This window comes from Ictalurus furcatus, chromosome 3 (assembly GCF_023375685.1).
Source record: "Ictalurus furcatus strain D&B chromosome 3, Billie_1.0, whole genome shotgun sequence".
Lineage (NCBI taxonomy): Eukaryota > Metazoa > Chordata > Actinopteri > Siluriformes > Ictaluridae > Ictalurus > Ictalurus furcatus.
The window spans coordinates 2,226,082-2,250,969 of NC_071257.1; positions in this window are offsets into that span (position 1 = coordinate 2,226,082).

Consider the following 24,888-nt stretch of genomic DNA (forward strand, 5'->3'; position numbering starts at 1 on the left):
AAGAAACCTTAAGAAAATTTAGTCAAGGGCAGCATGGATGTGCAGCATGCAGCAATGACGCCTCACGGCTCCAGGTTCCCAGGTTTGATCCTGCGCTCGTGTTGACGAGTTCTCTGCAGGTCCGTGTCAGTTTCGTTCAGGTTTTCTGGTTTCCTCCCACCTCCCAAAATCATGGTAGGTGGACTGACTATTACCCCTAAGCTCGAATGTATGCACTGCGGTCTGTGTTTCTTCCAGTCTGTATTCCCGCCTCACTTCCCAGTGTTCCCAGGACAGGCTCCAGATCCTCTGTAAGCACAATCAGGATAAAATAATTACTGAAAATGATGATGATCTTGAGGGGCATGTTGGCTTAGTGCTTAGTATGTTTGCCTTGCACCTCCAGGGTTGGGGGTTCAATTCTCACCGCTTCCCTGTGTGCCTGGACTTTGTATGTTATCCTCGTGCTTCAGGGGTTTCCTCCAGGTACTCCGGTTTCCTCCCCCAGTCCAAAGACATGCATGGTAGGCTGATTGGCATGTCCAAATTATCCATAGTGTGTGCGATTGTGCCCTGCGACTGGCTGGCACACTATCTAGGGTGTCCCCAAGTCTCCTGGGATAGGCTCCAGGCTTCCCACGACCCTGTGTAGGATAAGCGGTACAGAAAATGGATGTCTGGATGATGATCTACTCAAGGATGTGACCTGAAATCTCATTTTGAAATCACATGGAACGAATGAATCTATTTTGCTGCTGAGCGTGAAAGATTTGTGTTAATTAAAATGGCTCTCATGGCATGCGATAATAGTTTAACCATGATTACCATGTTTTTTATTTAACCACACGGTAAGCAGGGTCAGTGTCAAAATTGAGCGAACGCTTGCTGGGAAAAATGTTCTCGGTAAATCACGAGCAGTGAATTAGTAATCAATAACCATGATAAGCACTTTGAGATTCGCTACAGGGCGGTGCAAACGAAACCCGTCGTTAACAGACACCGCTTCAACGCCGATACGATGCACAAAGACTCAGACAGTAAATCGAGTGGTGTGGTTAAGCTGAAGCCACACAAGTTATAGAGCTATCATGGAAAAAAAAAAAACGTCGCTGTTCATGACACTGAGACGTAAACATCCCTGTAAAGGGCAGCAGTAAGCAGCGTTCACCTGCCGTGAACCTAAGCATTACTGAAAAACAATGAGAGCGTAACGACCTTCGAGTGCATTCGGCTGAGTAAAGAGCTCCGAAAGCAGGCCATTTATCCTGCTTTCCAGCTCTGCGATGTGAAATGGAGTGCTTCTGGAGTAGAAGGAGAAAAAAAATAAAAAATACAGGCCGACAAATACGCTTTTTATTTGTCATCTATTCTGACCATATAACGCAGGAATTTATTTGCGAACGCTGTGTCCAAGAAGAGTGTAACATTTTGTGAGCAACTTAATAAACCTGTGATATGAGAAAGCAATGAAAGTAGAACTTCATTTCAACTGGGAATACTTTTCCGCCTGGAGAGAGTTCGAGTTTAGAGACCGAGTGCACGCCTTATCTGTGAACCGCACCGAATTTGAACGTTTCGACGCACGTTCTCGACAGGAAGAAGCCAAACGTCGTTCTTGAAACAGGAATAAAATTAATTACCATGTTTACATTTTTATTTATTTATTTTTTTTTAAAGTAAGAAAGAAAAGAAAAGAAAAGAGAGCAGTGTCATGCTAGGATTGCAACGATAAACAAGTCTGCAAAGTCGTGCAAGTGCAAAAAGGGAACACATGCAGAGAGAAAGAGAAAGAAGTATTCGAAACAAATATTCTCCCCGCTGATTTGTTCTGGGTAAAATATCTGATCAGACAAAATATATAGGCTGTATTTTCAGAAACCGTACTCATGTTTAGATTTTAAATGGCTCCCTGAGGCCACTGAGGACCGTGGCCAGACTAAACAACATGTTTGTTTTTTTATCAAAACATTAAGACATTTGAAGTATAGAAGGGCAATACTGTGTATTTTCTGTGGTAAACAGTGTATTTGCTCTAGGTCTTTGGGTGTTTTAACAGCTTATAATGGAAGCCTCTATTCTACATTACAGATCCATGATGTGCAACTATCTTAAAACAGGAATAGGAGATGGACACATGCTAATATAGGAGATGGACACATGCTAATATGGCTAGCTAACATGACTAGCTTTGTTTTTGCCTGACTGCTTCCAGAAGCCTGGAGGGACTTTTATATTTCCACAAAATGGCCCCACCCATCGCAAATCCTGCTAATCCTCATGATATTTACCAAGGCCTTCGGTCCACTTATCACTGAGTGAGATTCGTTGGCTTCTTTGTTTTTTTCTTGTTTCAATTGTCATTTTTTTCTCGCACATTTTTAAGATTTCAATATCGTCCCAAACAAAACTTTTGTTTTTAAATGAGATTATTTGCAGAGCTATGAGGTGTCAACCGTCCCTGCTGTGCCAATTCACATCCCTGATGTAAATGTAAGTTGGGTCCTGGAGTCCCCATGGGGTTCCTGAAGCATAGGTACATATTTATATTTATATTTATTATCGACTTATCTTGGTCTCACCAGTTGTTGTTTTTTTCCCCAAGAAAATGGTCCCATCCATTTTTTTCAACAACCACGCAAAATCTGTCAAATAAAATGAAAATCTTGTACTATATATATACTTCTCATGTTTTATCAATCAGTCCAGGTGCTCAAAATCTTTGGACTATGGTTTAATTGCGCAACCATTGGCTGAATGTTTGGGAAAATGGTACACAGACGGTTAAGGCTACAGAGGTTCTGATGTCTCCGTGGTTGGGCTACTGAAACACTGAAAGGTTCAAATATCAGCACCATCAGACTGCCACTGTTGTGCCAATGTATGCCACAGTGGATAAAACTCTCAGCCTCAAGTGAACACACAGAAATTCATTCTTTTATTCATATTCAGTAAGCGCTTTATCCCGGTCAGGGCTTGTGGTGGAGCTAGAGACTATATCCCAGGAATACTGGGCATGAGGTTGGAATACACCCTTAATGGAGCGCTACTTAATTCTAGCCAGTCCACCAGCATGTTTTGTTTTTTTCCCCAACATCCATCATGAGAACAACGATTAATGCTAACCTTTTAATCCATCTTCATGTACAGCAAACAATTCTGCAACAGGTAATTGACACAGACACGCACAACACAGTTTTAACAGATGCCTCATTGCAAATGCCAGAACTTGGCGGTTTATTTGCTTCCCAGGTGTCGAGGGAAGCCGTGCCACGCTTGTAGCACACGTGGCACAGTTGAAACTTCTATGGCATTATCCATTAAAAAGATTTTTTTACAGAACAATATCGAAATTCTTGTTTTAAACTCCTCGGTATAAATGAGCTTCATTACACCTTTACAGTAGAACGCAAACAGAACGCAAGTAGCAAAACCTTGTGCTTGATATCTGACCACCGCTAGCATTTGGCACAGAGACGTCCACAGATGCCGGCATGCATATTCACAGGTTCACAGCATCACGCAAGCTCTTCAAAATGCAATCAAGCAGCTCACTCTTCGCCCAGGGATCTGACGGTGTGTGTCTGAACTCAAAGTCAAAAAGGACACACCCGGCTAGCATCTGCCTTGTATTCAATTACCTCACTGTGAGAGAGAGAGCTTGGTTTATTCGTTCCGAAGGGCAGTGGAGGTTCTCCCTCAAGCCCAGCGCTAATACACACAAAAATGGGGCAAAAGCCAAGCGCATCATGGGTTTTCTGGAAAAGTTGGAACGGATGCAGCAAACGCTAAGCTGAATGAACGAGGTATAACGATTTTAGCGTCCTGCAAAAGCAGCTTAAAGGCGACCTGTGATAGTGAAACAGGAAATACTAGTAAACAGAATAAATATGAGACATAAGTAGTGAAAAAAAAGCAAATCCTCACACAGATCAGAAGCACATAACCCTGTGAAAATGCAAAAAATGGCTGCCCACGGGCTAGCATTCTCCATTCCCAGCACCTACTATAGGCTATGATTTCCACCACAGGAGTTATCCCACTTATGTCAGAAGTCCTAGCTTAGATTAAATGAATGATTGGTTAGCCAGAGTGGCTTGTACTGCAGCTGGTCTGAGACCAGGAGAAACGACCGAGCAGAGTCGAGAATTTCCTCTCCATTTACTGCACTCGATCTGCAGCCGTCCTGCCAGGAAATCCATGAGGATCATGGGCTTAGAGGAGCACCGTTCAAACGTGGGTGCTAAACAACCAGGGCTGAGGACTGTGTGAGAAACTGTGGCACAGTCAGATTCGGGAAGTCAATCCAGCAATCCTACATAATGCGTGCTGTTTATGAGAGGTGTGATGCTAAATATAAAAGCCTGCTGTGGTTTCAGGAGCTCGTTTTTGCTTTACTGCAGGTAGTGGCCTCATTAATCAATCTTTTCGTGACGACGTGTGCTCTCGTAAGCCAAACCGTGATAAAACCGTGATTCTCCTCGGATTTACAACGTATCGTAATGCTCATTTTCTTCATTTGACTTGTTCTGGATTGCTCTCTTTCGAGTCACCAACATGAAATGGTGATTTCATTTAATTCGTGTGTAATTGAAATAAATAAGCGATTCAAACTTGACAGCACAACCCGTGTTTAAAATCACAGTAACTTGTCGTCAGTTAGATGATTTGGAGCTGATCAGTTGATGTTTTGGGGGTTTTGTTTTTTTCGTTATAGAAAGCCATTTTGACCTCTTTTAAAAGGGCAAATAATATGGCTTGATGCAGAAATTCTGTGTCTGTGTGGGCATGCTGTTTCTCACAAAGCCAAAACTCAATGCTATCGATTTCCCTGCGTGTGACTCTACAGTAGAAGGCACGAGCTGACTTACCGAACCCGCTGCATAATGGAACGAAGCCCAAAGTCTCCACGCACTGTAGATGAACACACATGGCTAACGGTTTTAAAACAATACGGCTCGCTGTCCTTATCGTTGCCCTACAATCAGCAAATACATCATGAAAACAGGGGTGTTCGTGATCGTTTAGGACCACTTTGGCTAACCAAATGCGCCATTTCGCACTATTTCAAAAGCACGGATATTAGCGAGCACTTTAATCCGGTCCGCGGAAGCGATTTGAGTTCTGATACATAATCACGCCAGGATTCTTCGAAACGAACAACAAAGTCAAGGCCGAGCTGCTGGATAATGAGTGTTAGTCTCAGTGAGAAAGTTTGCAGATGGAGTTCTTACCAAAAAGAAAAAAAAAAAAAAAAAAAAAAAAGATGAAAGTTGCCTAGGAGAAACCTGTGAAAGCAGAAAGAGCCTGAAATAGACTAAAATAAAAAAAATAAAAAATAGTGTGAAGGAATTAACACTCCGTCAAGTGGAGGAAAAAAAAATCTCAAATACAGTTTGCTTAGTGCTATGAATAAAGAACACAGGGTACATGAGGAATACATTTGCAGATCCTGGAGGAGCACATTCTGAACCCACTAAGGTCATACACGTTGATCTGTAAAAGCAGGATTCGCCGAGGGACATGGAGACTTAGCTTACACTGAAGTTTAATCAGAAATAAAACTGCCAGACTCAGTATACACCGAATGTACAACTTAGCAGTCAACATATAATAAAGACAGGCTTCATGTAGAATATAAAACAAAATGGTGGCCATTAGTTTTAAAATGATTATCACACAGTATTAGGTTAATGTGCATTATTTATTATTTATGTGCATTATTACGAATTTATTCGTGAATTACTCATAGGAGGGGGCGCACGGTGGCTTAGTGGTTAGCACGTTCGCCTCACACCTCCAGGGTCGGGGGTTCGATTCTCACCGTGGCCCTGTGTGTGCGGAGTTTGCATGTTCTCCCCGTGCTGCGGGGGTTTCCTCCGGGTACTCCGGTTTCCTCCCCCAGTCCAAAGACATGCATGGTAGGCTGATTGGCGTGTCTAAAGTGTCCGTAGTGTATGAACGGGTGTGTGAGTGTGTATGTGATTGTGCCCTGCGATGGATCGGCACCCTGTCCAGGGTGTACCCCGCCTTGTGCCCGATGCTCCCTGGGATAGGCTCCAGGTTTCCCAGTGACCCTGAAAAGGATAAGCGTTATAGAAGATGGATGGATGGATACTCATAAGAGCATTTACACATCTGATCCAATGGTATTCATGGAAATCCGTTCAGTTCACGAAAACATTCGTATCCTACAAGAGCTCCTGAGTTTGTTTACATTCACGTATAAGGAGACTCACTATGGTGGCGGATTACGCTGTCAGGTTTAAATCGCTTATTTATTTCAATTACACACAAATCTAGTTAAAAACAAATAAAACTGTCTATTTAATTAGGATACAAGAAATGGCACCCTATAAAGGAGGACGAGTGTGTGCCGACATGCTGCAGTGGCTGAGCTGCATCAGTGGAAAATGATTTATTTATTTATTCATTATTCTTGTGCTTAGTGGGTGCCCCTTTCACATTCAGCCGTCATTTGATAATTTTCAGCGAACGACAAGCTTTTGCCTTTTATGGAGATTTGTGTCAGTGTATAAATTCAAAATCATTCGAACGTGCACATTTATTTTATGTCCCAAAAACATTTCTAGGTTAATTTGTAGTCATGATCATCTTGAATGCGCAGTCTATGGCCAAATCTTAACCTCATGGCAGAGGCAACGCTGTTTAGTCCTTCCGGGATTTTGCGATCGCAGAAATGAACACAAAATCAAGGAAACTCGGCAACACTGACGGGAGCTTTCAATTTTTCAGCAGATTTTCCAGAGATTTGGGACAAGACGCGTCATGTGATGTCATCACAACGCGCATTCGCCAATTCAAGCAGTTTTCCGTAAGAGAAGCATAAAAAACTCCACAAATTGCAGCGCAAAATAATAAATAAATAAATAAAAACGCAGCAAAATCAAGCATTTTTGGTCGTAATAATCACAAAAAACCTCCACGAAATCATGTACGGACCGGTTGTTTTGGGCTAAAATTAACGTAGTGCTTAATTCACCGAATTGACAAGAGCCCCAAACTACAAATTATCCCTGTCCATATTTCACAGGTTGTTTTTTTTTGACACAATTAGCAAACAGGATGCATGCCACGTCTTTAACATGCAAAATTGTGCATCCCTTAACAATGTACAGTACAGGACGTGTGCTACTGTATTTGGGTAAATTTGATTGTCACTATCACCTGAATCAAGGCTTCAAATCGTCACTTCCCTAGGAATATAAATGCTTGAGTGTTGCTTTGTTGCCTGCCAGGTTTATTATGCAGGTAGTTCCATCTGCGAGATTATTAACTCAACTGTGTTCCAGCTATCATGCTGAATGCACCATTTCTAATTACCCGCCCAGGCACTTCCAGCTGCACAATTGCCCCTGCTTATAAGTTGTTTTGTGTATCTGTGTGCCATCCCTTGAGGCCAGGCCTCATGATTGGTCATCACCTGAAGTACTAAATAAGGGCCAGCCATTACCATAGCAACCCTTTTGTCATGCACATGGAGTCATCTGGAAGACAGAAAGCTAACAAACACACACACCCACACGCACACAGAGGTCTGAGGCCATTTTATGAGCTGATAGCTGCTATGGCGCACTCCTTGTTGGTGTGCATCCAAAGGAGAGAGATTATAGCGAGTGATTAATATGCTTCTTCCATCTGGCGAAAGTCACCTCTCACGTGTTCGAAGAGGCCTTGCAGCTATTATTAGCCAGGGAGAGTCGTGGGAATAATTCACAACTTATAAGCCCATAATTCCTGTCTGGCTGTGTTCAGATCAGCACACACACACACACACACACACCATGGAGAAAGTGTAAAGGGCGGGGATTTGACCCTCATGTTTGGTTCACTGCTTAACGATGGACGCCCTGTTGATCCAGGCTAGCTGTTTGAATATCACAGCAAATATGTGTGTAAGATTTACTTTAAAACACCGATCACACTTCAAATATAAACAGTATCGTACTTAACGCTTTACAGAGACCTTCGCTTATTTCTGTCTGAAGTAAAACGACTCAAAGTCTCATTAGATTGTCTACAATTATACATAGAAAAAAAAAACCCCAGCAACACAGGGGCAGAAGGGTGATCTTCGCAAAAAGGATATGTTTAGGTCTTTCAGAAAACACTATTTCTCTGTGTGTGTGTTGCGGAACTCGGGTCAAATGACTGAGTTGAATAACAAGTACCACCTTGTGGCAAATTCTCCAGTACTTCCTGTCGCTCAATAACCTAGCAAAAAGGGCTTATATAAAACAAATAAAGCAATTGTAAACAAGTGTGTGAAAACAGCTCGAGGCAATGTTACAGATTACATCAACACCAACACAAAGTGCGCTTGACTGCCTTCTGCAATGTTCCGTCCAGCTCATATGCGACCTATCCACTGCCTTCTCTCTCTTTCTCTCTCCCGTACGCACCTTTTTAAAGCTGTCCATCCTGTGTCTGTTTTCGGCAATGTGTTTTTTTTTGTTTTTTTTAATGGAGTGGAGTGCAACACTAATTAGTCCAAATGTCAGCATGACCGCTGCCCGCTGGGGGACTGCCTCTCGTACTCATTCAAGCTCTCTCTCTCTCTCTCTCTCTGTCTTTTCTTTTTCTCACCTTAGAACTGTCAGGAATGAGAGAGACAGGATCCGTGCTCACTGCCACTTCTGGGCTATAAAGAGTGCAGTCACGCAATGAGTCAGACAGACACTGGGCAGTGGACAGGTATGTCCAAAAAAGTAAGCAAGTAAGTAAAGTAAGTCACTGAGTATGTAGGTAAGTAAAGTAAGTGCAGTAAAAATTAAGGTAACTAAAGTAATAAATTAAGTAAAGTATGTAGGTAAGGTAACTAAAATATCGCAGGTAAGTAACTAAGTAAGTAAGTCAGCATGTACGTACGTAATTAGGCCAGTAAGTAAAGTACTTAAGTAGGTAAATAAGTAAGTAAAGTAAGCAAGTAGGTATATAAGTAAGTAAAGTAAGTAAGTAGGTAAATAATTAAGTAAAGTAAGCAAGTAGGTAAATAAGTAAGTAAAGTATGTAGGTAAGGTAACTAAAATATCGCAGGTAAGTAACTAAGTAAGTAAGTCAGCATGTACGTACGTAATTAGGCCAGTAAGTAAAGTACTTAAGTAGGTAAATAAGTAAGTAAAGTAAGCAAGTAGGTATATAAGTAAGTAAAGTAAGTAAGTAGGTAAATAATTAAGTAAAGTAAGCAAGTAGGTAAATAAGTAAGTAAAGTATGTAGGTAAGGTAACTAAAATATCGCAGGTAAGTAACTAAGTAAGTAAGTCAGCATGTAAGTATGTAATTAGGCCAGTAAGTAAAGTACTTAAGTAGGTAAATAAGTAAGTAAAGTAAGTAAGTAGGTAAATAATTAAGTAAAGTAAGCAAGTAGGTACATAAGTAAGTAAAGTATGTAGGTAAGGTAACTAAAATATTGCAGGTAAGTAACTAAGTAAGTAAGTCAGCATGTACGTATGTAATTAGGCCAGTAAGTAAAGTACTTAAGTAGGTAAATAAGTAAGTAAAGTAAGTAAGTAGGTAAATAATTAAGTAAAGTAAGCAAGTAGGTAAATAAGTAAGTAAAGTATGTAGGTAAGGTAACTAAAATATCGCAGGTAAGTAACTAAGTAAGTAAGTCAGCATGTAAGTATGTAATAAGGCCAGTAAGTAAAGTAATTAAGTAGGTAAATAAGTAAGTAAAGTAAGCAAGTAAGTAAATAAGTAAGTAAAGTATGTAGGTAAGGTAACTAAAATATTGCAGTAAGTAACTAAGTAAGTAAGTCAGCATGTAAGTATGTAATTAGGCCAGTAAGTAAAGTAAGTAAGTAGGTAAATAAGTAAGTAAAGTAAGCAAGTAGGTAAATAAGTAAGTAAAGTAATTAAGTAGGTAAATAAGTAAGTAAAGTAAGCAAGTAGGTAAATAAGTAAGTAAAGTAAGCAAGTAGGTAAATAAGTAAGTAAAGTAAGCAAGTAGGTACATAAGTAAGTAAAGTATGTAGGTAAGGTAACTAAAATATTGCAGTAAGTAACTAAGTAAGTAAGTCAGCATGTAAGTATGTAATTAGGCCAGTAAGTAAACTAAGTAAGTAGGTAAATAAGTAAGTAAAGTAAGCAAGTAGGTAAATAAGTAAGTAAAGTAATTAAGTAGGTAAATAAGTAAGTAAAGTAAGCAAGTAAGTAAATAAGTAAGTAAAGTATGTAGGTAAGGTAACTAAAATATTGCAGTAAGTAACTAAGTAAGTAAGTCAGCACGTAATTATGTAATTAGGCCAGTAAGTAAAGTAAGTAAGTAGGTAAATAATTACGTAAAGTAAGTCAATAAATCGGTAAGTAAGTAAGCAAGTAATTAAGTTTGTGATTCGGTAACGTAAGCAAGTAAAGTATATAAATAAGGAAGGTAACAAGTAAGTAATTAATTCATTAAAGTATGCCAGTCAGTTTGTAGATCTGTAAGTACATGAACTAGGTAAGCAAGTAAGTAAAGTAAGTCAATATGTAAGTAGGTAAGTAAAATAAGTATAGTAATTAAGTGAAGTTAGTTAGCAAATAAGTATGTAAAGTAACTTAAGTAATTAAGTAAAGGAAGTAAGTAAGCAGGTAAAGTATGCGAGCGAGTAAAATAAATAGTAAGTCAGCAGTAATTAGAGCAGTACTGTAAGTAAAGTCAGTATAGTAAGAAAAGTTAGTAAGTAAAGTAAGTAACTAAGTAAGATAACTAACATATGTGAGTGAGTAAGTAAGTAAAGTAAATAAATAATTCACTAAAGTAAGTCAATATGCAAAGTAAATAAGTAAAGTAAGCAAGTAAGTTTAAGAAAATTAAATAAAGTTTATATATGTAACTAAAGTAAGTCGGTAATGATTAGGGCGGTAAATTTAGTAAATAAAGTACGTAAGCCAGTAAAGTAATGCAAGGATTTCTCAAATAGCAAAAATGTTCGTTTGATTTAATGTGCTTTAGATGTTAAGTACAATAAATTTTTTAGTTCAGTTGAATTTAATTTGTTCAGCATTGTTCAACACTATACACTGACTACGTTTACATGGACAGCCGTGATCTAATTAATGTCCTTACTGTGAGTAAGATAATATTGTGATTAAGGTGTTTACATGAGTCGCTTTTAGAATACTCCTTTCACGTTCAGGTTTTACATGATTTAGAACATAATTAGATTAACAGCCCGCGTCATTACGTCAGCGCGCCACGCCGTCCGACGTCCCTCCAGAATTTCACGTATCGACATACAGTTCGTCTTCGTTATGGTACCGTATACAGTTTTGGGTGTTTTTATTTATTTATTTATTTACGAATGCTTTAAGTGCAGTTAATTATTTGTCATGCTGTACGTGCTATTAGACAACTGCTTGAAGCGGTGGGTGTGTCCCAAATCGCATACTTACCGTCTATATAGTAGCCGAGATACATGTATTTTTCCCCACTACAGGCCTATAGTAGGAAAGCATGCGATTTGGGACACAGCCGAACTCTCTTGTTCGCCGTAAAACGTAAAACTTCCGTGTGTGTTCGTGTCCTGTGGCAAAATGCGGTGAAAACTCCCACACGACGTTCATAATGTGATTAAGGTGTTTACGTGTCACTACTACACGTCCATAATGCGACTAAAACAGGAGTACTCCACCTGTCTTAATTAGATTATTGCTTACTTCGATTATGACCTTAATTAGATTAAGGTAAGTAAAAATTGCTGTTTACATGGTAGTTTCTTAATTAGAGTATGGTCTTAATCGGATTAAGAGTGGATTATTGTTGTCCATGTAAACGCAGCTATTGACACAAAGCAGCTTTAGAGAATCCAGATGGACATTTATATCCCAAATGAGCAAGCCAGAGGAGGCAGTGGCAAGAAAACACTCAAGTCAAAAAGCACCAGCAGAAAGTGAGTCACAAGCACAAAAAAAATCCAAGCAGAAGCGGAGATGCACATGTCACATGAAGAAAAGTTCCTCTTCGGTTCGTTCTTATGCCGCATATTGCACTAGTACATGAGCAGCATACTGAATAAGCAGCACTGAATGAAAGTTGGCAACTTTATTTTGGTGATGTCTTTCCCACAAATCTACATGTAGATTATGATTACATTTAACCAATCCAGATATGGTACATGCAAATTTAGAAAAGTAAAAGCACTTTGTTGATCATTGTACGATCCGGACTGAAGTTTCCAGACAAAACATGAAATATGCTTAAACTGAAATATTTCTGATGTGTTTAGCGATTCTGCTGCTAGTTTTTGTTGTTGTTGTTGTTGTTATTCCCACAATAAGTTAGCTGTTGTTATTCCCTTCCTGTCACAGGGGCACATTGATATCCCTAGCATCGTTCTAATGATATTTAATAGGAGAAAAAAAAAAAAACATATCATAAGGGGCAAACGGGATAAGAGTCAGGTTTTGTTGTTAGCTCCTAAAAACAAAAGCGCAAGCCCTTGCTTTCTCACCTATCATTTTCTAGTGAGGTTCAAAGTCATAGTAATGAGAAATCCACACAGACTGCATTGTGGGTAATGAAGGAAAGTGTTAAAAAAAAAAAAAGTTCAGCATGTCAATGGAAAATGTTGAAAGTCAAAAGAACCTTCAGAATTTCATTGTAAAATAAATCTTGGACTTCAATCTTAGATCACATATTAATTATAAATATTAATATGCAAGTCATTAAGGTTGGATGCTTTCCTTTAAGGATATAATCGTCAACACTGCAAGTGTTGCAATGGCAGCAATGAAGTGGAACTTGAGGAGAAAGAAGCTGTATACACTTGTGGAAATTTGGAGTACTTTCAGCACCTCTTTAATTGCTTTAAACCTCTTACAAACATGAACAAAGAAATAATTGACTTTCACCCAACACATTCTGAGGAGCTAGAAAATGTGTTCCCACTTTGCAGCTATTACAAATTATAAGATTTTTTTTTAAAATATGTTTTGTAATTCAATCTGATGGACCAGCATTTTTTTTTTCTCTTTATGAATTTACAAACATCTTGTTTCACCTTTTTTTTTATTATTATTTCTTTATTTTTTGTGCTAAATGAAAGCCATTGCCGCTGGGTTTATTCATCCAAATTTACTTTTGCAACATTACCTCATGTTACTCAAGTCTAAACTGAGAAAGGACAACTCAATTTAAGGCAATTAGTTTTCTTCGGGAGGGAAATCATGTCCTGGAGGGCCACGACGTAGAGCAGGAGAGACACTAAACCGTGCTAACGCACTCAAATCAACTCAGGAAGGGTTTGTTAATTAGCCGATGCCTTAAATTGGGCGCAGTAAATCAGCAAGTCCGATATCTCTGACTTAAAGCACTTGAGAGAGTGACTCAGCTGGATTTTTTTTAAGCTCTGTGTTAGATTTAGAGTTAAGATTCCATTTCCTATCATTATCACATGATTACATTAAAAAAGTGTTTTAAAGTTTTTGTGAGTTTCTTACCCCAGTACCCCATTTGCTGTCCGGCTGTGACTCCCGAAAAATATCGCAAACCCTAAACCACTGGATTCGCCCTAAAATCACACTATGGCAACCTATGCAGGAGATTCGGCTGCACTGAAAACCCTTTGGATGTGTTTGTTTAAACTGCTACTGTTGTAAACACATTACATTGCTATGTCTGCTGCTATACCTAACATATTCGTCACGCGATCATACACAGTGGTGGCCTGTGTTTTTTTTTTTTTTTTTCTTTCCTATTTAACAAAGAAAAGTGTGTAGTCACTGATATGGTGAAGTTCTCTATAAGGAGATGATGTATGGAGCATTTACAGAAGGAGTCTCCAGTGTCAGAACTAAAGCTGCAAGTAAGTTTTCCATCATGGATAAACGTATAATGTGTAGTTCATTGATAAATTTAAAAACAACAACAACAAAACCATAATCCATGGAAAATTGCTATTGTAAAAAAGGAAGAACACAGTTCCAGGCTGCATCACACCACCTGTCTTTGATTGTTTTCCCATAACAGTATTCCTTTTCACGTTTTTGCCCTTACATATACAGTAGCATTCCAGTGTCACAGCTTTTTGCTGTCCAAGCGGTAGCCTCGAGAGACAAAAATGGCGTCCGTTTAAAAACGTCCCGATTGACAACCAGCCTAAAGAAAGACGCGGTATTCTTTTTGTGTCGTGTTAGATCCTTATCTCTTGTGAATTCCCATCACGTCCTATTTTTCATGCATTTCCGGTGTACACGGTTCAATTTTCACCACGAGTTCCCAGAGTGACGGAATCACAGTCGTCTCCGAACGCAGATGGCCCTAATCAAAAAGTCTGCAGTGATTTGGACTCGTTCTGACGCATCCTCTGTCAACAAGCTGTCATTCTCCTCAAGCTCTCGAGTGAAAGCAGGTTTGGGAAACACAAAAACAGCAACAGGGATGGCGTGTTTGACAAAATGGGGTCATAGAGATAATGAGGACTCGATAATCAAAGGCAGTGATCAGGATCTATTTGCATACGAGTTCAGATCTTCCCTGGTGGCGAGGAAATGAGGCTAGAAGCCCAACAGGAGTCGGTGAAACCAATAGCTAAAGGCAGACTGGAATAGATTCAGGTTTCATAGTTATATTTATTTCAAGACCCTGGAAGTGTCGCCTTGAAGAGTTCGCAGTCTTTGAATTTGTATTTCAGATCTGATCAGGTGTTATATAACAAGTTATATAGGGTCTTATTTTATTGGATTATATCATTAATGTTATGCACAATGTTTCAAACAACTGGTGGAAACACTTTCAAGCAGCTGGCTCATGAGAATTCTTCCAAATTTGCAATTCTGAGACAGTGCCATCGTCTCACATACTCTATTTCCCCATGTTCCTGTCGCACCTTCCGCTTTCCAGTGCCGAGATCTTGTCATATTCCTGTCTTTTCAGTGATGGGGAATCATAATGTATTCTGTTACAGATCACTGATTACCTAATTAAAATGCTATTACAAGCATTTAAAGGTTTATTCATGAAATATATATATATATAAATGCTATGGTAGTTTAAATGCTGGTCTTCAGATAATATTCTGTATCTAATATAATCCCAGTTTTGGTCTTATTGTGGTAGGAAAGAGAACGTAACAGATTAAACTACTCTTTCATTTTGGTATCTGATTCAGAGCTAAGACTTGTGTTATTGGTGACCATATGGAATTAACAAACTGTGGAAGTATTACTTGAGAGCACCTTTCTTAAACAGTAAAGGCATGTTGAGAAAGGCATGCTCAAAGATCTTCAGCTCATCTTAATAAAATGGTAGACAAGAGAACCAAAGTTGTACTTCATCTGCGTGAACGTACGGGACGGCTGTGGATCAGGTGGTAGAGCGGGTCGTCCACTAATCGTAGGGTTGGCGGTTCGATTCCCGGCCCACGTGACTCCACGTGCCGAAGTGTCCTTGGGCAAGACACTGAACCCTAAGTTGCTCTCGGTGGCAAGTTAGTGCCTTGCATGGCAGCTCTGCTACCATTGGTGTGTGAGTGTGTGTCCGAATGGGTGAATGAGAACCAGTGTAGAACTGCTAAGGTTTAAAAAAGCGCTACATAAGTGCAGACCATTTACCAATACTGATCAAATTGGAGAATTTTACCGGTTAAGCGGGTTAATTAGTATGAGTTCTCAATGAGCACCATGCAGGTTTGTGGCTAAGGCCAGAGGCTTAGTGGTAAAGCTTACAAAAGGTTGGGTGTTCATGTCCCAGTACTTCAAAATTACCATGTTAGGTCCTTGAGCAAGGCCATTAACCGTCTCTGTATAATGGCTGACCCTGCACACTGATCTCAGCTTCCAATCAAGTTGGTGTACGTGAAAACAAAAATATTGACTAATGTAAATTAAGGCTTTCCTTCTTCTTCAAAGAACCAGACTCAACTCACATTATGTGACCGGGAATTTGATTTAACAACAGGAAATCCAAATAAAAAATTTAGGACCGTGTTGTTGTTCAGTTATCGGATTTTCCCTCAGGCCAAGAGCAAACTTCGATTTCCAAAAGACATAACACAGCGACACGGTCGGATTGCTGCAGCGAAAAGAGACGACTGGATGCACATTAACTCCGGGATCTGTACCACACATTTTATCTCAACGTATATGAAATATTACGTACTTAAAAGCGGAATATTGTGCAAAATGTAACTATGTAATGAATTCAACGAGCAGCATCGGCTCGCAACTTCCTCATCTTATCAACAAACCATGCTGAGTAAGTTTTAGACAGCATTTACTGTCCATATTATAAAAGTATAAATATTTCCCAACTGTCTGCTAAGGCAATAAGCAACCAACCAAACCAAAAACACTCTCTGTATCAACAAGGATGTAATAAACAGGCCTCAGGAGATGTATGGGAGGGAAGGGAAGATCATTGTGAATTTAGAATGTCAAACACAGAAATCCACAGCTTGCTTCTGAGCGGTTTAGGTCTTCGTAAAAGCATCTGCGCTATCGAATCCCGAAGATGCCAGAGCCATCCCTGGCCGGTAGTCCAAGAGGGCAAAACTGGCCATGCTGTCTGGATGGGAGGGATAACATACTCTCTCTTGCCTGTCAATCACAGTGACACTAGCCAATCCTGGGCATCGATGAGCTCATGTATGTGTAAGAGGGCAGACGCGAATGCTGCCCTGTGACGTAATACGAGCAGCAAGCTGAAAAGATGCACTTGGCTGGCTTCATGTATCTCTGAGCAATGTAATAGTCTTCATCCTTCACATTTCACCCGGGCGGTAGCTGTCGCACGTCAGGGAGAGCAACGAGAAAGCTCTTGGCTAAAACCAAATCCACAGGTAAACCAAAAGGGTGAATCCAATTAATAGAATACACAGAAATAGTAATCACTAAATCAAATACTTATACAAACAGGCATGTTGGCAAGACTTTGTGTTGTCTGAATGTTTACCTGTGCTTTTCTATATAGAGAGAGAGATATATCTACAGGATTTAGGACCCTGGGGAGAAAGATTAACGAACATTGAATTATGGCTGTCGTAACGTTTCTGGATGAAACGTTACCTGTGAAAGTGTTACCTGCATGAGTATTGTGCTTTTCCCAAAACAACGTCTCATGAATGCAAATTTCAATCTAAAAAGATTGAGCACAACACTACTTGGTCAGTACGTTCATGGTTATAGAGGGAGGCAGTATTAGTGCTTATAGCATATCATATGACCTTCAGGTAAATCATATAAAAGTGAACGCAGTACAAATTCTAATCGCTGCCAGCACGACTGTCCTAATCGAATATATTGGGTGTAAATGACTGCATGCTGCTTTTCACCAGGCTGCTCTACATCACATGAGCAACACGCGTTTTCTCTCCACAAAGCGAGCCGAGCGTGAACGGTGTGTCTCCGAACCAGGAACGCTGTGTTCCAGTCCCTCAGCGAGACAGCAGGTTTAGCCTCGCAACACGGAGATTTAAACAACTGCTTTCCAACACGCCCAGCATGATGCCTCATACATATTTTCATAATGGAGAAAAGGAGAAAAGTAAGTTGATGCATTATTCATGTGGCTATGATCTGTACGAGACGCTCCCTGTTCCTTCTCTAGGCAAAATCGGTTTGCGAAAGCGATGCATAAAGGCAGATTTTTGGCCATCTTCAGGAAGATTTCACCTGAAGTGTAATACCGCAAAAATAGTTTCGCATGCAAAAGCTTTGGCTTTTTAGCTCGTAGCAATTTATCGATTCATAAACATGACCCTGGTGAGGTTAAATTCTTGATTCTGATTGGCCGGAAGGCGCCGAATGCCGTAATTTCCGGACTACAAGCCGCTACTTTTTTCACACGCTTTGAACACTGCGGCTTAAACAATGATGCGGCTAATTTATGGATTTTTACGGGCTAACGAGCCGCCGAAACATTTAGCCTCGTCACATCAGACCAATGAAATTACCGAACAGGTCACAGTGGACCAATGAAACTGTTGGAATTAAATCAAATGCACTCACACTAAATTCTTCACATCAGTCATTTTGCGCTTCATGCACACCCCCTCATCATGGAAAACACACGAAGAAATGCATATGATGCAACTTTCAAGTTAAAGGCGATCGATCTGGCTGTCGAAGAAGGAAATAGCATGCGAAGAGCAACTTTTGCTCAAGTCTGCCAGTGGATCCTAACAGCGTGGAGCAGTGTCAAAAAATCTACCATCACCAGCGGGTTTCGAAAGGCTGGACTGCTGCGTGATGAAGAGGACGGCACAAGCTCAAGGGCAAATTTGCCTCGAGACGTAAGTGACATCGAGAGCGACAACGAAAGAGAGACTGAGGAAGTGTGTGACGAAGTACCGGTAATTCTGAGGCTGTTCAATTCCGACACTGAAGAAGACGACTTTAGTGGTTTTAGTGCGCAGGAAGAAGATGAAGATCGCGATCAATGACTTTTCCTGGTAGGCAACTGTATATATATATTTTTTTAACCAGCCGTGTTACAGGCACTGTTCGGAAAAAAGCATTTACGGAACGTATTTAATTAAAAGTTTAAAAAAATCTTTCTGTGTAACATCTTTCTGTGTAAATATCTCATGTTACAACGTGGACACCTGCGGCTTATAGACAAGTGCAGCCTATATATGTACAATTTTTTTTTTTTCTTTTAAAGTTAGTGGGTGCGGCTTATATTCAGGTGAGCTCAATAGTCCGAAAATTACGGTAGTTTTTCTATAACGGCTAAAACTCTGACAATAGTTTAGCTTCAAATCACAGGTTTATATTAATGCAGTTGTTCATTTCTAGAGTAACAACGTATTGTAGATAGAGGCGCATATATATATATATATATATATATATATATATATATATATATATATATATATATATATACACACACACACATGTAGCAATACCATATTTGAACGAGAGCACTAATATAAACCCGTGACAACTGACAGAGCTGTTGCTATAGAAACCGAATCAACATCTTTTGACCAATCAGAATCGAGAATTCAATAGTGTAAAAAGTGTAAAGTCATTTTGGGAGTTCAATACAAAACTGTCTGTCGATAGAAAGAGAGAGGGAGCATACACTCTGTGACCTTCGTGTGCGCGTCTGAGTGTAGGTGTGTGTATGTGAGGACGAGTCATGCTGCTAGCTCTGTTAGAATGCTAAGTGAATGTTTATCGAGGCAGCAGGGTGTTTTTCTTCCTGCTTGGGTCAGGGAGGAGATGAATGTGTGTCATTCAACGCTTGAGGTCGCAATTAGCACACAGCCTTTAGTGAGACTCTCGCACACATTTGGGCACTTGACCTCCGTTTCCTCTGCTTTCTCGGTTTCCTCTGCTTCCATGTCGCACACCCTTTCACCGATGCAGATCTGTTAACGTACGTACGTGGAATTCAAAAGCGGTGTGAATCAATCGTTACAAGATCTCTCTATATATCCTCTCTGTAGTCTTTTCCCGACACCCACACACACACGCACACAAATAAGAAAACAAAAAAAATAAAAATAAAAAATACAACGCACTTTCCTCGAGTAGGCATTCCTCAGAGGAGAGGAGCAGGTTAATGCCTCGATGATTTATTCAAATATTGATCCACCGAGAGGAGCGAGAGCAATTACCGGCAAGCAAAAACACTGCCTCCGACACCCATCATCCCCGGCGGTTTGCCGTACACCAACACAATTCATCAAGCACTTCTGTCATTAAGTGAGATATTTCTATTACTCCTGTCTGGGAAAATATGCATGAGTCACGCATCACTTAGCAACAACACTTAGCGAGGGGAAATAAATAAATAAATAAATAAATTTTAAAAACCCACACGGGTTCATTTGGAATGCAGATCCTGCAGGCGACGCGCTCAAGCACAAAGGCCGCTGCAACAGTGGCCGTTGCGGTTTTCGGTCAAAATCTCCAGCAATCGATCTCGAAAGAGACTCTAACAGATTTCAACCTCGCATATCGTAACCCGGAAAGAGAAACTGTTTGGGAGCGATGATTTATTGGGTTCGTTCGGTGGGGATGGGGATCGGGGGGGGCAGATTACGAGCGTCGGAAGAAAAACGAAGGGATGATGAATGCCGATAGAAAGAGAATTACAAGTCTCGTTCATCTTCTGAACCCTGACAGGAACTCCCCAGCTACGTGATCTCGTCGTATCGAAGCCTGCCAGCGCAAATCAGGAGAGACAATTCGGAATTTTTAACTCAGGAAAGTGACAAGTGACAAAATCCACTGACCTCAGGGGGTTTTCTAATGATGGCAGAATTTGATCTAGACTTACTCTGGAGTTGAGTACACACTGAGCACGGGTGCCAAATTCTTCCACATCACCTTTTTTTCTTCTTTTCTTTAATTATTCCATCTGATAGAACAGGAGGACTAGATTCTGTCTTCTTATCCAGACTGAAGTGAAATTAAGCTCTGCTGATATTCACTCGCGATTTACCAGCAACTGTCGATCGGATTTTCAGTTGCAAAACCCTAACGGACGAATAAATTCCTTTCTCTAAAACGGCCACAATGTCGTTGATGCGAAGCGGCGCTCTTCACGAGCACCCTGGTGCGCATTATATTTATTTACTTACTTATTTATTCACGTGCTTGCTTATCTGAAACGAGCACTCCTACTATTTCAGGCCCGAATCGAATATATTCTATATTACGGAGAAGATAATCGAAGCCGACACGCATTTAAATGCACAAGCAGTTTCGAAATAAAGCGTTTTAGGCCCAGGATACTTGTACATAAGCAGTTAAGACAGCATTTACCTCCTCTGACACAATTTATCCAGCATCACAAAGTAACTCGGATGTGAAGATGAAGGGAGTGTTAAAGTACTTTTTTTTCAAGCTTTGTCAAGTCTATACATTCTATACAAGTTATATGTTAACACAGGGGTTCCCAAACTTTTCCAGGGCAAGGCCCCCCAAACGGCATTATCATTTGACCGAGGCCCCCCTTTTGCAAGATGTCTTTAAAACACAATAAAAATACAGAATTCTGAAAATATCCCCCTTTTTTTTATTAATAATTACATCTTATATCTTTACATTACATTAGGAATCATATATATATATATATATATATATATATATATATATATATATATATATATATATATATATATATATATAAATCAAATATTTATTTATTTTTCACACCAAGTTGTTGAGGCCCCCCGGGCGCCCCCTGGTGGCACCCACTTTGAAAACCACTGCGTTAACAGACACAAAAGTATAAACGCTTGTGTTAGGAAAACATAATAAAACTAGCATAACGTACGTGATAACAAGAACCTGTTTAGCAGAAAAAATGACATCTTAGCAAGGGAAAATATCTTAAAATGTAGTCAAATGTATCTAGTGTTTCCTATTATAACATTACCATTAACCAGCTATAATATTATTAAACCTTTTTTTTTTTTTCAAACTAATTTCAAGCCTGAAATAATCTTGTGAAAGACACTGTGAAATGAAGTTTGGAGAGTCATCACTCCAGTCCATCCAACAGTTAGTTGACGGACTGTTTAAACCAGCGTTCAAGGTTCTTCCTGATCAAAGGCACGATCCTCCCAAATCTCACGTTGAAGCGCTCACTCTAATGCGAGCAGCCTCACGTCCTGAATCTAAAGCAGGTAAGAAACCGCGAACAAACGGCTTTGACTGTTGCACATTGGGTAACTTTCCCACACCGCTTTCCCACAGACGCCAAAAAATCCATCTTCATTACGCAGATTATAAGCGGCCACAGATCAGAAGTCGCTCTTAATGATGCAAAAATCTAATCGGGTCCAAAATAAACGGAAAAAAAAAAAAAAACCCAGCTCCTGATGGACTCCATGCTACGTTCAAATGGCCTTCAAATTGCCGTTGCATCATAGCCTGTGCATTTGGCAAGTGCTCCTGCTGCCGTGTAATCGATGCCAAATCTCCATATTGGGCGCATCTGCGTAACAAATGCCATTTTTTACAGAAATGAACAGCACAGAACAGAACAGGGAGAGAGGAGGACTTTGATCTGCTGGTCAATCTGACAGGTGTGACAATTGGAAAGATACTACAATGGAGAAAATAAATAAATAAATAAATAAATAAATAAATAAATAAATGGAAGACAAACACACAAAATCATTTCAAAAGCCTGCACGGTGCACCGGTGCTTCTGATCTTTAACTTTAATTTTTATGAAGTAATTATCTTCCACCTGGCACAACCTTTAATACTTGAACGAAATGAAGTGTATAAACTCAAGTACACCTTAAAGGGATTCATTTAGCTTAGAGGCAAAGCGCTTAGAGGCAATTTTACTGGGCACATTATCCACATTATTCTTTCACGTTTAGGATTTAGAAAAGTAATTACTGAATGTGTTCAGTAAAGCATTGGATTGGCCCACCAAGAAAAAAAGAAAAGAACAAGCTTATCGTTCATGCTAACTATCATCGCAGGCACTGCAATATAAACATGTTACAACTCACAGCTCCAGTTCCTCTGGTGTTCGTGTGGGTTTCCCCCTGGGTTTCTTCGGTTTCCTCCCACCTTCTAAAAACAAGATAGAATCACTATGCTACGCTGGTGGAATCTGGTGGTTTTTACTCTCACGCTGGTGGAATTGGTGGTTTTTACTCTCACGCTGCTGGAATCGGGTGGTTTTTACTCTCACGCTGGTGGTTTTTAATCTCACACTGGTGGAATCTGGTGGTTTTTACTCTCACGCTGGTGGAATCTGGTGGTTTTTACTCTCACGCTGGTGGAATTGGTGGTTTTTACTCTCACGCTGGTGGAATCTGGTGGTTCTTAATCTCACGCTGGTGGAATCTGGTGGTTTTTACTCTCACGCTGGTGGAATCTGGTGGTTTTTACTCTCACGCTGGTGGTTTTTAATCTCACACTGGTGGAATCTGGTGGTTTTTACTCTCATGCTGGTGGAATCTGGTGGTTTTTACTCTCACACTGGTGGAATCTGGTGGTTTTTACTCTCACGCTGGTGGAATCTGGTGGTTTTTACTCTCACGCTGGTGGAATCTGGTGGTTTTTACTCTCACGCTGGTGGAATCTGGTGTTTTTTACTCTCACGCTGGTGGAATCGGGTGGTTTTTACTCTCACGCTGGTGGAATCGGGTGGTTTTTATTCTAACGCTGGTGGAATCGGGTGGTTTTTACTCTCACGCTGGTGGAATCGGGTGGTTTTTACTCTCATGCTGGTGGTTTTTAATCTCACACTGGTGGAATCTGGTGGTTTTTACTCTCACGCTGGTGGAATCGGGTGGTTTTTACTCTCACGCTGGTGGTTTTTAATCTCACACTGGTGGAATCTGGTGGTTTTTACTCGTTGGTGGAATCTGGTGGTTTTTAGTCTCACGCTGGTGGAATCTGGTGGTTTTTACTCTCACGCTGGTGGAATCGGGTGGTTTTTACTCTCACGCTGGTGGAATCGGGTGGTTTTTACTCTCACGCTGGTGGTTTTTAATCTTACACTGGTGGAATCTGGTGGTTTTTACTCTCATGCTGGTGGAATCTGGTGGTTTTTACTCTCATGCTGGTGGAATCTGGTGGTTTTTACTCTCAGGCTGGTGGAATCGGGTGGTTTTTACTCTCACGCTGGTGGTTTTTAATCTCACACTGGTGGAATCTGGTGGTTTTTACTGTCATGTTGGTGGAATCTGGTGGTTTTTACTCTCGCGCTGGTGGAATCTGGTGGTTTTTACTCTCACGCTGATGGAATTGGTTGGTTTTTACTCTCATACGCAGGTGTGGCTGGTTTTTACTCTCGTGGAGGTGGAGGTTTATGGTTTTTACTCTCCTGTAGGTTCAGACAGTCAGGTATTTGGCTCACTGCTTAAAAGTTAATCCATTTCCAATCACAGTTAGCACAACTCTTCATTTAAAGCCTATAATAAACTATTACTGGACACAGGTTTGTAGATTTGTAGGTTTGTAGACCCAGAGACACGTTCCAGTTCTGCACTGCTCTCACACAGAGCGCAGAGCAAACATTCCTGTGTTTTCTTTCACTGCTGTAGCCAAAATAATGTGTAAATGTCAGTACTGTATTGCTGATCACAAAGTTCAGTAATGTGATTAGATTTTCACTCACAAACTCTGTGGCTTTCAAAATATTCACAAAGTTTTTTTACAAAACGTACCCTTACAGGCTGAAATACTGAGCTGGCATTCAGTAAGACTTTCACAGTGCATTCAGGATTTCAGTAATCCTTATGTCTGTCAAACACAAGCTGGAGGAAAAAGATTATAAACATGAAGAATGACTGGTATTATGTTGTTATTAAATTTACTTCCAATTTACTCTCACACCTACTATACATATTTATCACTAATAACAGAGATTTATATATAACGGTCTAGAATCTTCTTTGAGGCACTGCACTCCATGCGTTTGCTCAAACCATGCTGGTCAGCTGAGGTAAAATGTAGTCTCTTGACTCTCCTTCAGTCTCACATAGTGATGAGTGGCTTGCAGTCATATTCAAGCACCTGTGAGTGCTTCCAAAATGGCAGCCATGCATATTTAATGGCACCCAGCGGCTGGTGGAGCAGTTCCCCTGGTATGAGCCATGACAGGAAGGAAGAGGTACGCTACGTGCCAAGCCACCTCAGTAATGGCGTCTCAGTGTTGGTATTTACCCTGCGAGCTGGAGGCCATGTGCGATCTGACGCCTCTGCCGTGAAGAAAAGGAAGTCTGTCAAGAGCTAAAGGCAGCGTGAATGTTTAATTACGGAAATGAAGTCAGTCATGGATTCAATAAGGCATTTATTAAGAACTAAGGTGGAGTGGGAGGCGCATGAGGAACGAGAATACAGGGAGCAACTGCGCCGAAGGGGTCATGGGAATAACAACGGTGGCTGAAATGAGGGAACAAATTAATTAGTGCACCGTTCATCTGGTGCTTTATCCTGCAGCTGCTCCACTCGTTGCTCTAGATTTATTCCTGCTCTCAGTAA